Genomic DNA, 16,701 nt, shown 5'->3' on the forward strand with positions numbered 1-16,701 from the left:
TTTTACTTCATAATGGGATCCATTTCTACAGAAGTTGCTGTATCAACCAAGAAATCAGTCAAATTCTCTGCCTTGTCAAGAGAAGGAAATAGTCACCACCAGAGATTTACTTATCCCATCCTGAGACCCGTATAGTTTATTTATGACATATATATAAATATATGCCTGGAAAGGCCTGCTGTGTCAACTAATCCTATTTTTTTTTCCATAGGCATTCTCTTGTAAGAAACACAGGTAGACAAGCTCCAAAATACTTCAGCAGTAAAACATTCCAATAGACAATGCCATGGCTCTAGAGAGGGTTTTTCGAGGTGTGGAGTGAGGATGATTCAGTTTCTGAAGTATGAACAAACCTAGTTTATATGAATTAGAACTGTAGGAATGAAAAATTTTATCCTAAAGACTTCTCTTTGGCAGAGCTTCAAGAACACATTATCAAAAATATTCTCTTAATATAAACAGATTAGTGTCCATCAATAGAAGGGTTTTGAGGAATAACAAAAACCCCCATCTTTTGTTATATGTTGTATATATACACATATGTGTGTATATATGTATATATATGTTATATGTCGTATAGCTTTAGAAACACAAAATATATTTCAATGCACATTTAAGAGTGACAATTTTTAACACTACTGACCATTTTAACAGTGACAATTCAATGCTGCACATTACTTGGCAGAGTGCAGTGCATGTATGTGTAACAACTCGCTTGCATACTTAAAACACCTATTCATTATTTATAGCAAAAGTTGTACCAATTCAGCCAGTGTTAGCAGAAAATGAAAAAAAAAAAAGACGTGTCATTCGACTTTTCACATCAAAATTTGTTCACATAAATATTCCTTGACAAGTTTCAGCTCTGAACAGAAAATTCAGATGAAACAAACTGCAGAATGTTGAGCTGAAACTGGAGCAGAGCAGGTTCAGGTAGACCAGAGTGCTGTGACTACCAGGGCAGTGCTTCTCTGCAGAGTTATTTCTGGATGACTGCTGATGTCTACATCAACTATTAATTGTCCTTTTAAAGCCCCACTTAGCTCAACGTCAAAGTTCATCATCATATCTCCAAGCTGAACATTTAAAAACCAGAAAGCAAGATTTGTGGTCCCAGGGGACGGGTGGGCAAGAAAGACCACCTGGACATTTCTTAGCCCTTCCCATGAAGAGCACTCTTGGCCTCCTCACCTTCACTACACTGTGAAAAGAAACAGTCCTTAAGACAAGCATAAGGCTGCAGCTTTTTTCCTTTTAAATAGACAAGTTTTTGGAATTACAGTATAAAAGAACAGGTGTCCTGCCTTGTTTTATTTATAGTCAAGAATTCAACAGATTGCTTTAATTTTCATGGGCTGAAAATACTACCAAAAAAAATTTTAAAAAAATCAAGCAGATATTAGCAGTAACTCAGCTTTTCAAGAGTAGCTAATATTCTAGTTTCGTACCTGCTTTTTCCTTCTATTTGAATAGTCTTTCCTTCCATATAACTCATTTTGATGTCTCATTGCATCTCCTCTTTGTGATTAATTATTTTTAAATAAGCAGAGGGAACCACTGAAGTCATCCAGAGGCTGATACTCATGGTTGTTGCTTCACAGAAATTCAGGAAACCCTGTTATCTGGCACTTAACTGGCTTTCTGTGGTTTATTTAGAATACATAATGTGTTACTAGGGCAAAGGAAAGGACTAAACCGTCTCTCCAGAAGTCTACAAGATACTTTTTCTAGGGTTTCCACTATTTTTTAGCACAAAAGAAATGGATGGACTCAGGAAAAAAATCCAAGAATAGTTGTTCCACTTTTAAAGCAATCCACTCCTCCCTAGGGTATCCCTGGAAAATACACTGACTCTCTTTCATATTATAATACATAATATTTTAAAATACCCATATTAGTATCTAATTATTAGTCCTCATCTTTGTTATGCTCTAATTTTTTAGCATTCTCCTGCTTGCACCATTTTGAGTCTTAGCCTGAAACAGTAAGAAATGTATGAATTATTCTTACACTTATTTAAAATCTGTCAAAATCTTTGGATGGACACTGTGGTGTATTTGCACTGGTTTATGAAAAATTTAACAGACACTATCACTAATTCTCAGCATGCCAAATGTTATTTTTAATAAATACACATTCAAGAACTGTCGTTTTTTTCCCAGTCATTTCCTCAGTTAATAAAACAGCACCCTGTAGGTTCATTTCTTTAATGATCCAAAACACAACTTCGAGACACGTTATTTGTTATTCATCTACGACTACACTTAATGTCATCCTCGTGGCACAAATGTAACAAGACTGAGTCACAAAAACATTAGCAATATTTCAACTGACTAGCTCACTAAATCATGAATAGCACAGCTAATGCACAAGGTCATTCACTAACAAAATCTATTTGCTGTGCCTCAGAATAAAATGAAAATATTTATTACCAAGGATGCCACTAGTAACAAGAGTCACAATAAAGCTTTCAGATGAGAGTGAACAGGGACAATGTTAACTTGCCCATTGTTTTTCAGAACAGTTTTTCATAATTCTGCTTTCATGAAAATTCTGAAGGCTACTTCCCCAGCTTTAAAAGGAATTATTGAAAATTAGCAAGAATGGAAGAACCCTTATATTTCAGAAATACAGGCCAAACACTTCTTGAAGAATATAAACTTTACCATGTAAAAAAACCCCATTATTTTATCCTTGGATGGGTGAAGTGCAAAATAAGGAAGATAAATGCTTGCCTACAAGAGATAACAGTGTCCTAAATGCATTTACAGGATTTGAATGTGCCTGTGTCTGCAGGTATGCACATTTGATGGGAATGAGGAGAAGGATATAACAGGAACGACCCGAGTGCATGAAGGATGACTGCTTTGCAGTACTCAAAGTATTATGATTATTACAACCTCACCTACAATGCTTTTCATGGCCAGAATCACTGTGCCAAAGGCACAGTGTAAACATGCTACTAAAAGGTGGTTCCTGTGCAAAAGAGCTTACATCTACCAAATGAGTGGAGACAGTAATTGGCGGCAGAGGGGTAGAGATAACAAGGAATGGATATTAGGCAAGAGAACAGCAGATTGCCAAAGCTGCCTCCATCCACACAACATTCTTTCTCTTATTTTTTTGGCATGGGAAGTGATGTGTTCAGCTAAGCCTTATAAATCCTTTAAAACCTGCAGCACTTTCACTGTTGCACTGTTAGGGGCAGAAGAGACTTATTGGCAGGGTTTAAAATAAGGAGAAATGGCAGGAAAGGACACTGATCAGCTCTCCCAGAAGTGCTGGAAGCAAAGGCAAAGCTTTCTCATTCTGTAAATGGTGTGATGGAGAGGTCTCTCCTTTGTGGTAGGTTTAACCCAGTGCTCACTGGAATGAGTTTCTGCTGGCACCATCCCTCCTCTAACAACACTATGAAAACATTTTTTAGGACACCCTTTCAAAGTGCAGAGAAGGCTTCCTGGGCTGTGCCACACCCCATGGGGACAGTTCTGTCTGAGCAGGCTATAAATCCAGTTACAAACCTCTCACTGAGCAAAGTGCTGCCCTGTCTTCCAGAACTCTGTATGCTTCGTGTGGGAATCCTACACCCCAAAAGAAGAGCATTTTGTCACACTGCGTTTTTAAAAAGAAATCATAAGCAACTGTAGAAATATTTAAACTAAAGAAGACAGATGAATTGTCAGTGAGAGGCTGTGGACTAATGCTGTGAATCAGAAGTCTGCCCTGCTGATAAAACTGTTCACTGTCCATCAAAATGCCAGCTACACCCACTTATGAGCAGGCCCTTATCCTTCATATTTTCTAAATGTGCATCATTAGCAAAAAATCTGCTATTTAAACTAGTTGAGTCTACTTGGTAAATTTTGACTGACATGGTTTAGAGAGTGACCACAGGAGCAGTTCCACAGCAGGCACACCACAGCAGTAACCTCTCTCAAGGGTATGATAACCTCATTCATTGGCACTGATACATTCAAAAGGAGACATTGGCCACAGCCTTTATAAGACTGTCAGACTTGTATGGATTATGCAATTTAACACATAGGAATCATTACTGCATAAAATTTTCGAGAAATGTAAATGAAATGCCTATCTGCTTTATGCATTACATGGACACAGGTCACTGTTACAGTGCCAGCAATTTCAAGCAATTTCTGCATGCTATTTTCGGAAAAAAATTAGCACAATAGCACCCTTATGGGCTGATAATCTATAGAAGAGTTAAAAGCTCAGTGAAACGTTTTCTGACTTCTGTCTGACTGCTGTGTTTGTCTGGCAGACACTGCCTTACCAAGACAGGCTGTAAAGTACCTCTAAGATTGTGAATAAAGCCATGCCTTCACCTCCCTGACACTGTGGCCATAGCACAAGTTTGTTTCCAGGGTTTCCCCTTCATGGAAATACATGGAAAATAGCTTGAAAAGAAATATTTGCTACTGAAAAGGAATGGTGGCTATTGCAAGAGCAGTATAGATAATGACTTCCTTGGTAAATAATTTTGTGAAAAAGTGGTTTGCATATTTCCTGACCCTCTTGCTTTTGTAGACTGCTGGATCTGTGGCTGATTTCTAAAGGAGAGCATGCAGTTGTGATTGTTTTTTAAAATTTCTCTATATATCTACATCATCTACATCTACATGCCTATATATCTATATGACACATCAGAGTCCTGTACTTTTTTAAATACCTACAATAATCTACATACATAACACGCATGTCTCAATATAAGATGCACACATATAGCTTATAACAGTCTACTCTTCAAAAAGGAATACCGAACTATAGTATAAACATAAATTAAGCATGAGGTATACATCTCTACCCATCAAGATTAATGTATATTATTATCCCTTGACCCCTCCTTAATGTTCCATTTTACCACGTTTCTAAAATATTTATACCATACAGGGTGTTAAATTATAGCAATTAAGACCATAGTATGGTTTTATTAATATTTCATCAAGAATGTTTCATAATTTGAATTTCATTGGTGCCCTTCTGTTGCTTTGCTGAACACTGGGAATGAAGGGCATTTCTGTCTTGTTCTTCATCTTTGCAGAACTTTTCCAGAATTTTGCTTTATTTAGCCAGGTGCAGAGTTTTGCAGCTACTGCCTTTTTTCCTGGTGGCTGATTCATGTAACAGTTTCAGGTTTGTTATGACCAGTTCTGTGTCTCCAACAAAACAGAAACACCAGCAAAACAGAGATGGTCCAGAAAAAAGCCACTGAAGGGACTGGAACATGAATGCAAGAAGAGGCTGAGACTCACAGATTTGTTCAGCCTGGGGAAGAGAAGCCTAAATGGTAATTTAACTGCTGCTGGCTGCTGCTTGGGCAAAATTATAAAAAAAGATGCAGCCAGAATTTTTCAGAGACTCACACCAAAAGGACTCGAGGCAAATTACTACCAAGGAAATTCTGGTTGGACAGAAGGGAAAAACAATTTTCTTAGTAAGTGATGAATAAGCACTGGGACAGGCTGCCATGAGAAGCTGTAGAATTCATTGATATTTTCACAATTCAAGTGGAGCAAGGACCTAAGAAGACAAATTTTAGAATTGACACTTCTTTAGACTGGTTGTTGGACCCAGTGACTTCCACAGGTCCCTTCTGACTTCAATTTTTCTGTGATTATAAACATGTATGTATAAAACACCATTAAAGAAAATTATTTGCCACAAGAAACTATGATTTTATCCCAACATTTCTGCAGCACTGACAAACCCTTCCTTGAAATAGGTACTATATGCTCTCTTGAGGAAAGGCTGCTGTCCTCAAAAGTACCATCCTCTGTCAGACCTGGGATCAGCAAAGCTTTTTTATTTCTGGATCAGTTTGTTCTTATGCAGCCAAACATGTTCAGCTGATGAATCACAACCCAAAAACACTGGAGTGAAGAAGAGAAAGTGAAAAATTTGGGAAAATTCAAAACCAACTAACATTTGGGGCATGCAAAGCTTCGTGGTCATCACAGCAGAGGTAAACTAGATTATGACAGCAAAACTGGAGACATTGCAAGGATTAAAAAGTTGAACATTATGTGAATAGTGAAAAAAAAAAATAAAAGGAAAGTTTTTTTGGAGAAAAGAAAGATCTCTTCTTGAAGCAGTGTAATGTCACTGTATAAATGGTAGGTGGTTAAAGGACACAGTGAGTTTTATCTCTGCCAAAGCACAAGGCAGACAGACACCAAGGGAGCGGAGAAAGACAGACGACCCATGGAAACACAGAGGAAAAAACTACTCAGGATTTCTCATTAGGTTTGGCTACTCCCTACACTTTCCAATCTGTAATTCAAAGGTGGTTTCCAAATGTCGTATTAGATATCTGAAAATTAGGCATTTCGCTAAAGTTTTTTTGCTACTTCCCTTATAGCTGATAGAGGCACTTCCAGAGAGTACTTCATCCGCTCTGAGAAAGACATAATTCACACACAAACCCAGTCTCGCCATCCATTTGACATGCACCATGATACCCCAAAAGCAGTTGGGGGTTGATGCAAAGACTCCAGGAATTGAAATTCATGATACAGAAGTAGGTAGGTGATCTTTCAAAGAAGGGGTTATCAAATTAATGGGGAGAAAATCAACATGCAAAGAAGGGGAAATCTCTCCTAACCACAGGCTGTCACCTAGACTACAACAAAAAAGGTAATATTTTACAGTGGTGTTTTCCTATGATTCTGAAAGTGCAATTTCAAACACAAAAGTAATTTTGTATTTTTTCCTTAAAAAATACCCCAGTATTTTTTTCTCCATTCATATATATATGGTCTAGAATATAACATGGTAGTGAGTAATACTAACATAACGTGATAAAATTGACCTAGAAAAATTCATAGTGAGAGAATAGAAGACTTAAAATGACTGTTGTAAAATATTTCATTGATTTTTAAATATCAAGAGTGTTTTTTACTAAGTACAAATTACAGCATCTTATTTTTATTTTCTGAATCATTAAAGAGCTTTTTTTTGTACTGCAATTATGTTACAAAAATACTTTAAGCTATGAATTGTTTCATTCAGTACTTGCAGCCTGTTTTGAAACTAATTGAATGTTAAAGTTTTTGTATTTCCACTGAGGGTAAAAAAAAAAAAAAAAAAAAAAAGCAGAATTATGTGTATTACAAGAACCAGTTTTGATTGATAAGATGTACAAAAAACTTCCTACCCCATAAAATTTGCTGAACAGGCAAAGTTGACAAATTATCAGGAGGAACAAGTACCTCCAGGGTTATGCTGAAAGGATTTGGTTGTTGTGGGAATTCATATAAATGGGGTTCCAGCTAAAGAGCAGTTCCCTGTATTATACTGTCACATCATTGGAAGGCTTGATGCTCCTTCAGGTAACATTGTGCCAAATATAAAAAAACAGCAATTTCAAGCAATTAGTTGCACCAAAGGTTGAGCGAGAAGCTGAATGTCCTACTGCCTTACCAGTGGGGATAGGAAGGAGAAAGGAGGATTGTTTTCCAGGTGTTTTTGATGGCTGAGGAGATGAAGGCAAGACAATTTACAGATTTCTCCATCTCTTTCTGATGGCTAATTTAATTAGATGTTCTGTAATTTTGTATCTGGATAATTCCTTGGGTCAAGTCAGAAACACAAATCCTACAAAACCTCATCTTTAATGGATAAAAACACCAAGGTCCTGTAAATACAGATAAATGTAGGGTGGAATTCTATGTAAGGTGTATGTGGTTTGTGTGCACGATGTATGGTGCTGCAATAGAACTTGCATATTTGAATATTCATTAGATCTTCAATATCTTGTGAAACAAAATGCAATAAAGGAAGAAAGAGAAACAGAGATAACAGGGAGAAGATGCATCTCTTTCATTTCCCTAATTTCACAGTGTATAATGATCTACCCATCTATTTTCCTATTTTAAAATACCAACAAGATGTTTGGTATTATAAATTACATTAAATAATAGACATTAATAATGCATTATACTCTTGAATCAATTACAATCTTTAAATTAAATCCAAATATATTAATACTTAAATAATAATTAATATAAAATTAACTTTTAAATATAGCACTGTATTACTTGGTGGGAATTATATTAGTAGTTAGAATACTTTAAGGACATAAGCCTATCTAAATCAAATTACAGGCACTGCTGACAATTCATTAAAAGGAGTTAGAATATACCATCTATTAGATAATTGCAACATATAATTCCATTATTACATAGATCATAGTATGGCAACTACCTCATTCTTTTCAACTGCCACACTACTACTTGTGCAATTTTACTATGTACTGTGCCACACTTTAAAATTATTTCAACAGCAGTGGTGCTAAAGGAAAAGAGCAATTTTCTAAAGCCTAATACATCTGAAGGGGAAAGCACTCAGAGTATCTAAATATGTTTTCTATGCACAGTTTGAACTGCAGTTGTTCAAAGTGAAGCGTTGCCTTTGGTGTGGAACATGAAGTACTTGGGAGAGAAGAGCAGAGAGGCATCAAAGGAGGCCCCACCATCTGATGTCACAGAATGCATGTATTGATTTCATATTTTGAAAGGCTTCCTTTACCTTGAATACTTCCCAGATCCAATGAAAGTCTGAACTGACCCCAATGAATTTAAATCCTGCTCTAACTAAAATGTTGTATTTGAGAAGGACATACAAGTTATTCTATTATTAGGCTTGTTATCAGCAAGCATGGTAGTAATTCAGAGACAAATGTATGACACATTGGGCTTTTGGACCAGAGAGATGACAAAACCTGTAAATATTACTTGCATTTACAATTGTCAGTACAGTGTGGAGAAGAAGCTACTTCAAAGTATCTTTTGTAAGGTAGGCAGAGGTTGTTTTTTTAAACAACAATTAAGTTAAAACACTTTAATATCCAATTTTTCTGACCAGTGAATATTATACAATATGTTTTCAGCCTTCAACAAGTCACAAAGCAATTAAAGTGACTTTTGGATCTGACTTTGGCATTAGGTCCCTTTCACACATGCAGCTTTTAATTTTATACACTGTTTAGTTTAATTATTAATTAGTACTGACTTTCAAAAGGACCATTAACATTTTTTTACTTGTAGCAGAACCAAGAGATTCTTGTCATATTCAAGATGCTGATCTCATTTTAAGCATGGGTGCTAGATAATCCCACATGTGAAGATGTTCTCAGTAAGGGAGGGAACATTGCACACATGTTAAACCATTTTTTTTGGAGAACTAGAGAAAGTGGTTTTATGAAAAGTGAAAACAGAATGAGTAGATAACTGTCTCTAACTTCAGTTATTAGGTTTTGCTTTAAATTTGTTTTAAAATACCTGTTTCTAATGAACACAATTCTTCCCACTGCTCATGTAATCAGCACCTGACCCACAGTCAAGCTCCCTGGCACAGTCCAGAGCACATACTTGGGGGAACCCAAGATGTTGCTAATAAAAGCTGCAGCTGGTTCTCCTCTCACAGAAATGACTGCTCCAGAGCAGAATCCGTGTTTGTGTCTGGGCTGCCAAGGTGGAATGCTGCATCTTGGCACACTCTGCCCTCCCCGGGCCTGGCAGTGACAAGGGACAGCTGGACACATGCCCCAGTCTGCTGAGCTGCCATGGCAATGATGGCCCTTGGCAAAATGAATGAGTAGGAGCCATACATAACATTTCCCATTTTGCAGCTAGAGCTATCAGAGCATGTCTGCCTCAGTCCCGTAGCTGAAGCCATCCCTGTGCATCCCTGCATCTCAATACAGCCCAATTAATCTCACTTTATTTCGAATTCATCTCTGAAAAAAGCATATTTTCCCTACTGAACTTGCATTTTTGAACTTTTTTTTTTTGGTTATAGTCATAGTATAAAACAGTCATAGTATAAAATACATAAATAAGAATACATACAAAACTCTTGTATGTGTTTGCAAGTTGTCTCCAACATCTTGATCTTACGGCTTTGTCAGGCTTAATTTGAAGAACAGTTTCCTGTGCATAACTCTTAGGTCATAACTCAGAAGTTCACCCAGGGCTGAAACTTGGAGTGAGCTCATAACCACCTCACTGATTTCACTGCCCTGCTCCATGTCAGTGCTGTCAAGGGGGAGCCAAACCCTGTTGATTTTACAGGGTCACATTTTCATGGGCAGTTGGTTGGACTCCCTCAAAATATAACTGCTGGGCATCAATTTCAGCTACACATAAAAGTCATATCAAGCTGCTTCTGCTTGTGATGGGAAAGAGATTGCATAATACTGACACATTCCCTTCATACAGAAATACCTGAGTGAGTAAAAATCTTTGTCTTCCATACATGACAGGAAAGTTGTGAAAGAGTGAGATAAAAATGACTTGTGTAAGTCACCAAGCAGCCTACTGCCAAAGCCACAACCCCTCAATGTCCTGTCAGCTATGAAAAAATACAATATTTCTAAAAATGCTCCCAGTTTAACATGTCCACTCCAGCATGGAACCTGTAATCAAACATTCCTGAGGTGCAGGATAAAAATAAATAAGTGAAAGTAAAATAAAAGTATAGGGCTAAAGAAATCAGCTGGGCTAAATATTTTTTCTCTTTTTACCCTCAGCTTTCTTCCAAAGAAAGGCAAGGAAATTTTCTGTGGGAAAAAGAGAAACCACCTTTGGGAAAACAGCAGCAATCAGTGCACAATAAAATAACAGATTAAGGGAAAGATTCTTTATTATAAATACATCTAACAATTCATTGTACTTGATACTTTGGCCCTTTTAAAAATGAGCTGATAAAGCAACATTATTTCTTAGACTGATAACCAGCCTATTGGATTTCAGAGAGGTCAGAGGCTTCCTTGTTTATTTAGCTGAAGTAGTCTTTTAGCTCTCTGATCTCCTCAGTCTGTCATTATTATTAGTCTTCCTTGAGTTCTGCTTTTCAAATACCTTGTCTCCAGCTCACTTTGCATTTCCTATTCAGCAATTTAACCCTACAGACAGTTTATAAAACAAGATAAAAATCCATAAATTAGGCGTCCATGGGTGCCTGTGCCCTATATCTTTGTCAAGGATGATCACAATCAAACGCTTGTTTCTGGAGACAGCCTGTCAGCGAGCACAATTACAGGTTTTCAACTTGCCCTGCCATAGCACAAGGCAGGAGACTCGTGTAGCAAGGGAAATAGCTTCATATCATTCTTCACCTGTCTCTTTTCTGTCTCTCTTCTTATTTCTACTTATTTTCTTTACGGGTTATGTCTGTCATTATTTCTTTACAGATTACGTATGTCATTAATGCTTTTTTTTGAGAAACTAAGGCTTTATTAACAATGCATTTTTATTCATTTATGTTTCTGTAGGGGTGCAGTTACTTCAGAGACAGTGTAAAAACATGGAGACTTTAACCCAGGGAGTTTGGCAGCTCTGCCATGTCACCACAGCAGTGTGGGGAGGCCAATGAGAGGCACAGGTCCAAGGTGCCACAGCTAAACTGTGAGCACCACCCCCACTAGTGCAAACCCTTTGAAACACTGACATCCTCAGGATCCTTTATTTCTAGAGCTGAAGGGAAAATCCTCACACCATTGCGTAGAGCAGAAATTTTTGCCACGGACTTCACTGAAACCTTAATTGTGTAGGGTTTTGTGTTGGGGTTTTTTTTGGGGTTTTTTTGGGTTTTTTTACAGTTGAGCAAGATATGCCAAGTTCTGAGAATGTGACTTACAGCTATGACTCCTGGCCCTTGGACAGCATGAACAGAACATTCAGAAACATCCTTCCTGTGAGTAGTGGCAATTTTTGGGTAAATGCTGTGGACTACTCATCACCTGAAACACCACCTCTTATAACAAACTCTGAATTGTGCTCTATTGAGCGAGGAAAGATGATAATGATGGATTAAAAACCTGTACCCCTGCCATGGTTTTGGAACTCCCAGGTTTAGAGCTCCCACTGAAGCTGTGCTGCTCGTTCTTGCTCTCCCTTCCCTCTGCCCCCTGCAGTGGGATGGAGAGGAGGATTGGAGGCACAAAGGGCGGAGATCATGGGCTGAGTAAGGACAATTTACTGAAAACAGCAATGACATAAGAAACAAACAATAACAGCAACAATACTAATGACAAAAGTCGAGAGAAAGAGTGGGTGTGGTGGGTGTGTGTGTGTGTGTGTGTGTGTGTGTGTGTGTGTGTACAAAAATTAATCCTGTCCTGGGGTTAATTAGCCCTGCCCAGAACCAGGACAACACCACGGATCATTATGATGCAGTTTAGTGACAGGAGAGAAAATCTTCAGATTTCTGAGAGAAAATGGATACATAATTACAGATTCACCCTGAAGTGAGCCTTAGTACATTGCTGTAAGGAAAAATAGGATGATGCTATATTAGTTTAGTGGTTTTTCCTCTTAAATTCCTCCATGAACCATGATATATTAGGAAATTCTGCCATGGTCTGAGGGCTTTCCTATGCCTCAGAACCTCCTCCACGATGGTTCTGTCTTGGAGCTCTACTAGGAGCACCCACATCACATCACATCACACTTTGCTCCTGTCTCTGATGTGTCTGTCTCATCATCCCCACCCTAATACAGTCCCCGAGGAAGAGTCACTGGCTAGGTTTGAGAGTCCCCCATCAGAGTCACCATGCCAAGAATCTCCAGGTAAATGTGCATATTTAAGACACCTTAACTTCTCTCTCCACATGCAGCAAAGAACTCAATATTGCAGTAAGACTCTCACCTTAATTTTCTATTTCTTTCCTAAAGGAAGCAGATCTATTATCCCATTATCCCCTAATATGAGCAGGCATCTCATAGACAGCCAGGCAGAGCACTGACAGTGGTACATCTCAGCCACTAATTCCAGTGCTGCCTCCTGGCTGTCACATTTTCTGCTTTTCTAACAAATATTGCCACTTGCACAAATGTTATTCCACTCGTAACAGGCCTCCAGGCAGATTACAAACAATTAATTAGTTCCCTTTGATTCCAACAATTCAGGCAGTTTTTCACCTTTGTACTAATATACTCACTGAGACTGAAATGTCTGAACTTGAATTCATGGAAGCTACAGGAGATCACGTCAAAAGCCTTGTTTGGGTCAAAGTAGATAACAGCCACTCCTTTCTGGTTATCCACAGAGCTTGTCATTTCCTTGCAGAAGGCAATGAGGTTGGTCAGACATGGTTAGCCTGTGATTAATTCATGCTATCTAGTCCCAGTCATCATCCTGTCCTTCATGTGCTCAGTAATAGCTTCCAAGAGAACACACTCCATAATTTTCTCAGGGTTCAAAGTGAAGCTGACCAGCCCCTGATTCCTGGAGTGTTCCTTCTTGCTTTTTTCTGAAGATATGTGCAACACTAGCTTTTCTGTGACCTTAAACCCCAGTTTTCACAATTTTCAAAGAATATGGAGTGACATAAACTACCTTTCTGAGCATCATTGTATGCATCTGTCTTGATCCATGGACTGTGTCAAGATTTTGTGAGAGCTCTTTGACTCAACTGCATTCTATTACTGCAGATCACAGTTTCTCTCCTTAAAAACACTATCTGCATATATTGCCTTGGGAGACCTTATTTTTGCTGCAGGTCACAAAGGTGATACTGAGTATCTGCCTATTCTGAATTCGCTTATTTGTACAACTGCCTCTTTTATTTATTTTATTTTATTTTATTTTATAATTTCTGTTACTCTTCATGCAGTGGTAGAAGTTCTTCTTTTTAACATGCCCTTCCTGTATACACCCTTTTTGCACTGGAACTGAATCCTTACTTCCCAAGCCAGTTTCCTGGTACATTTTGTTTTCCAGAGTACCAGGAAAGATTATTCTTGACCTTTCTGTCTTAGATACCTGCAAGCTCTCCTAAGCTGTTTGTTTTTTTTTTTTTTATAGTTCCCTCTCACAGGATCTTGCCTACCAATGTCCTGAAAAGGCAAAGCCTGACCTCCTCAGTTCTAGGGCCTGGTACATGTTTTCCTCATTCCCCTCTGTCTCAAACTCCCTTTTTGCTAGGTCACTAATTAGCATAAGTTTAATACAATTATATATGTTGACATGAGTGCAGAAACATGATTTATCACATTCCATAGGGATTTTCACTTTTACTTCTTGATTCAAATTGTGTTTGGGCTGGATTCAGGGAATCCTGTGCCTAGGAAGGACCATGAGATTTAGGCATCAGGTTTCTCATGTAATTTCTTTACATTGCACAAGGGTACAGGTCGGGGATACCTCCTGCTGCCTTAAAAACACCCTGCTTGTGAACTCATTCCTTAACTCTGACTGCACTCCCTCCTTGGTTCAATGTTCAGTGTTTGTTTCATTGTTGTCCTCACCTTGGTACCACATGGTGTCATTTACAGTTTCTGCAAGGTATTTGCCTTTAAATCATACCAGCTGCACAGCTATAAATTAATTAGCTGTGAGGCAGGAGAGGATCAAATCAATGAAACACAATGCTATCACGACTGGTGGTGTCTATATTTCAGAAAGTCTGTTTTTTTCCTGGTGAGGCTGAATCCATCCAGAATTGCTCACAGTTTCATTGCTTTGGTGATTTACCTTCTTGCCTTTCTAAAGAGCTTTAAATAAATTTCTGTAGCTCACCATATGGGTGTCATGGACTTTATTCTCCCTAACTTAAAGTTATTTCTTGTGAGGATTTTAAGATTTTTTAAGTTCAGCATCCTCTAAATTAATCCAGGGAAATAACCCAAAGAAAGCAAAGGCAACAATGTCTGGGGTCTCAGAGCTCTTGTGGTCTTACAGCATTGTGTCATCTCACAGCATTTCAAAGTCTTCAAACAAGTATTCAGTCCAACAGGAAAATCACTTGGTTTTCAGGAACCAAAGCTCCGGGGTTTTTCATCTCCACTCCTTTTCAGTCCTTAATCTTAAGGCTTTAGATTTGGCAACTCCTTCTCTTTTGATGGACCTTATTACTGGAACATGCAGGGTCAGAAACTGAGATGACTTTTTTTCACTTTGAATGACTTTATATGCTTATTTATTTATTGCAAATACTTTATTATTATTATTATTATTTGGTTCTGAGGACATCAAGGAACTGCAGAAGTGTTATTCCTTTGGTCTTTCATTACATGAATCTTGCCAAGAAGTCATTAAAGCATTTCAAATAAATAAATGTATCATTACAGTTATCAGCATGTGACCCTTGGTGCTCTAGCAGTTCCTGTAGCCTTTTCATCAGATAGGAATAAATATTTTGAGAACTGTTGTAAAAGGAGCTGCTTTAAAAAGACAGATTAATGACCTTTAAGACAAGCTAAATGGTTTGTTTTGTTGTTTTGGGAGTTTTGGGGTTTTTTTTAATTAAAGAAATAAAACCTGTAAAATAAACAGTTAGGAATTCCAATCTCAGAATATAAAGCATTGAAGAAGAAAAATATATGGATGCCGCCCCTATGGGTCAGGCAGGAATTGTTCCATGTTGAATTTCTGCTTTGTGTTTACTTTCTAAACACCAATTCCTTCAGAGCCTGCCTCCACCCCACAGTGCTCCTGATTGATGGATCTGTTCCTGACTGGATGGGTCAGGAAGGGAAGAAGCAAAAGGCATAATTTCAAGCTGTTAATGAAGGACCATGAGGTTGGTTTGGGAAAGGAAAACCTTTGCCAGTGATCTGAAAGATATGAGTAAGTCTGAAGAGAAATTATCCAAAGAAATCTATAGAGATTTCTATACAGTCTTGGGGTGGAATTCAGATAAGAAGCATTAAGTTCAAGAAAAAAAAAATCCTAAAGGTGAGATCTATCAGACTGTGGAACAGTCTCCTGCTAAAAGTAGTGAGAGCAGAGCGGTTTGAGTTACATCATTCAAATGCTTCACATGGTATCATATTTACACTGTCAACAGAAAGCATTTCCATTAAAAAAATTGCTGCTATATATGTGTGTCAAGCACTCTACATTTAGAAAAGCAAAAGGCAATATTCCCTTTTTTACTTGTTCTGTGTTTCTTGTTATTATTTTCTTACTATTGGAAACACTTGTATTGCTTTTTGTATGTTTGTTTTGTTTTTATGCAGGTGGCAAACAGAAGAATAAGAAAATGCAGAGTGTTCATAATGTGGAGTTTCAGAGGTGGTTTTTTTTCATCCTTCAGAGAGTAAAGATCAGAATGAAATTGTCTTCGGCAATTTGAATGTTTTATTTTTCCTGAATGGAAGAACACCTGAAGTGCTGAGGTGTAATTTGGTGAAGAATATGCACTGTTACATTGCCAGGAATATATTTCTCAAGGACCTCTTCTCCTCTTATGGCAGATAGAAGGACACTAATGACAACAGAAATTACACACCTGCCATAGGAAACTGATGATGGTTCTTGCCCTGATATGGCCATTTTTCTATGCTGGTATTTCAAACACTCCATATCTTTTACTAACCACAGGGCATTTCATGAACAGGATTTTTACTCACCAAAAATACACACACATGAAAACACAGACATTTAACATTGTTACATACCAATGCCTAGACTTCAGTAGCATAATTCCTAAGGGAAAAATACCTACGTGTATATATAAAAACACATTTAATATAAAATTGGACTGAAAACCAAGAGACCCTTCAAAGCTTGGATCTGTTTGAGCAGAGATGTATCATTGCCAGCAAACAGCCCCATGACAGCTGAGGCCTTTGGTGAAGCAGAAGTGCTCCAGAGACTAAAAACCAAGTGTAGCTCAGCTCCCTTTGCCAGCCTGGCTCCCCGTGGCTGCTCAAGGGTCCCAGCAGCACTTTGTGGTAC

General features: G+C 37.9%; 1 protein-coding gene across 1 annotated transcript in view; it reads right to left on the reverse strand.

Annotated features, from left to right (window-relative positions):
* PTPRN2 (protein tyrosine phosphatase receptor type N2) overlaps window positions 1-16,701 on the reverse strand; it is a 629,378-nt gene that overhangs the window by 238,255 nt on the left and 374,422 nt on the right. The window lies entirely within an intron of this gene.

Source organism: Sylvia atricapilla, chromosome 1, assembly GCF_009819655.1.
Source record: "Sylvia atricapilla isolate bSylAtr1 chromosome 1, bSylAtr1.pri, whole genome shotgun sequence".
NCBI classification, from domain to species: Eukaryota; Metazoa; Chordata; class Aves; order Passeriformes; family Sylviidae; genus Sylvia; species Sylvia atricapilla.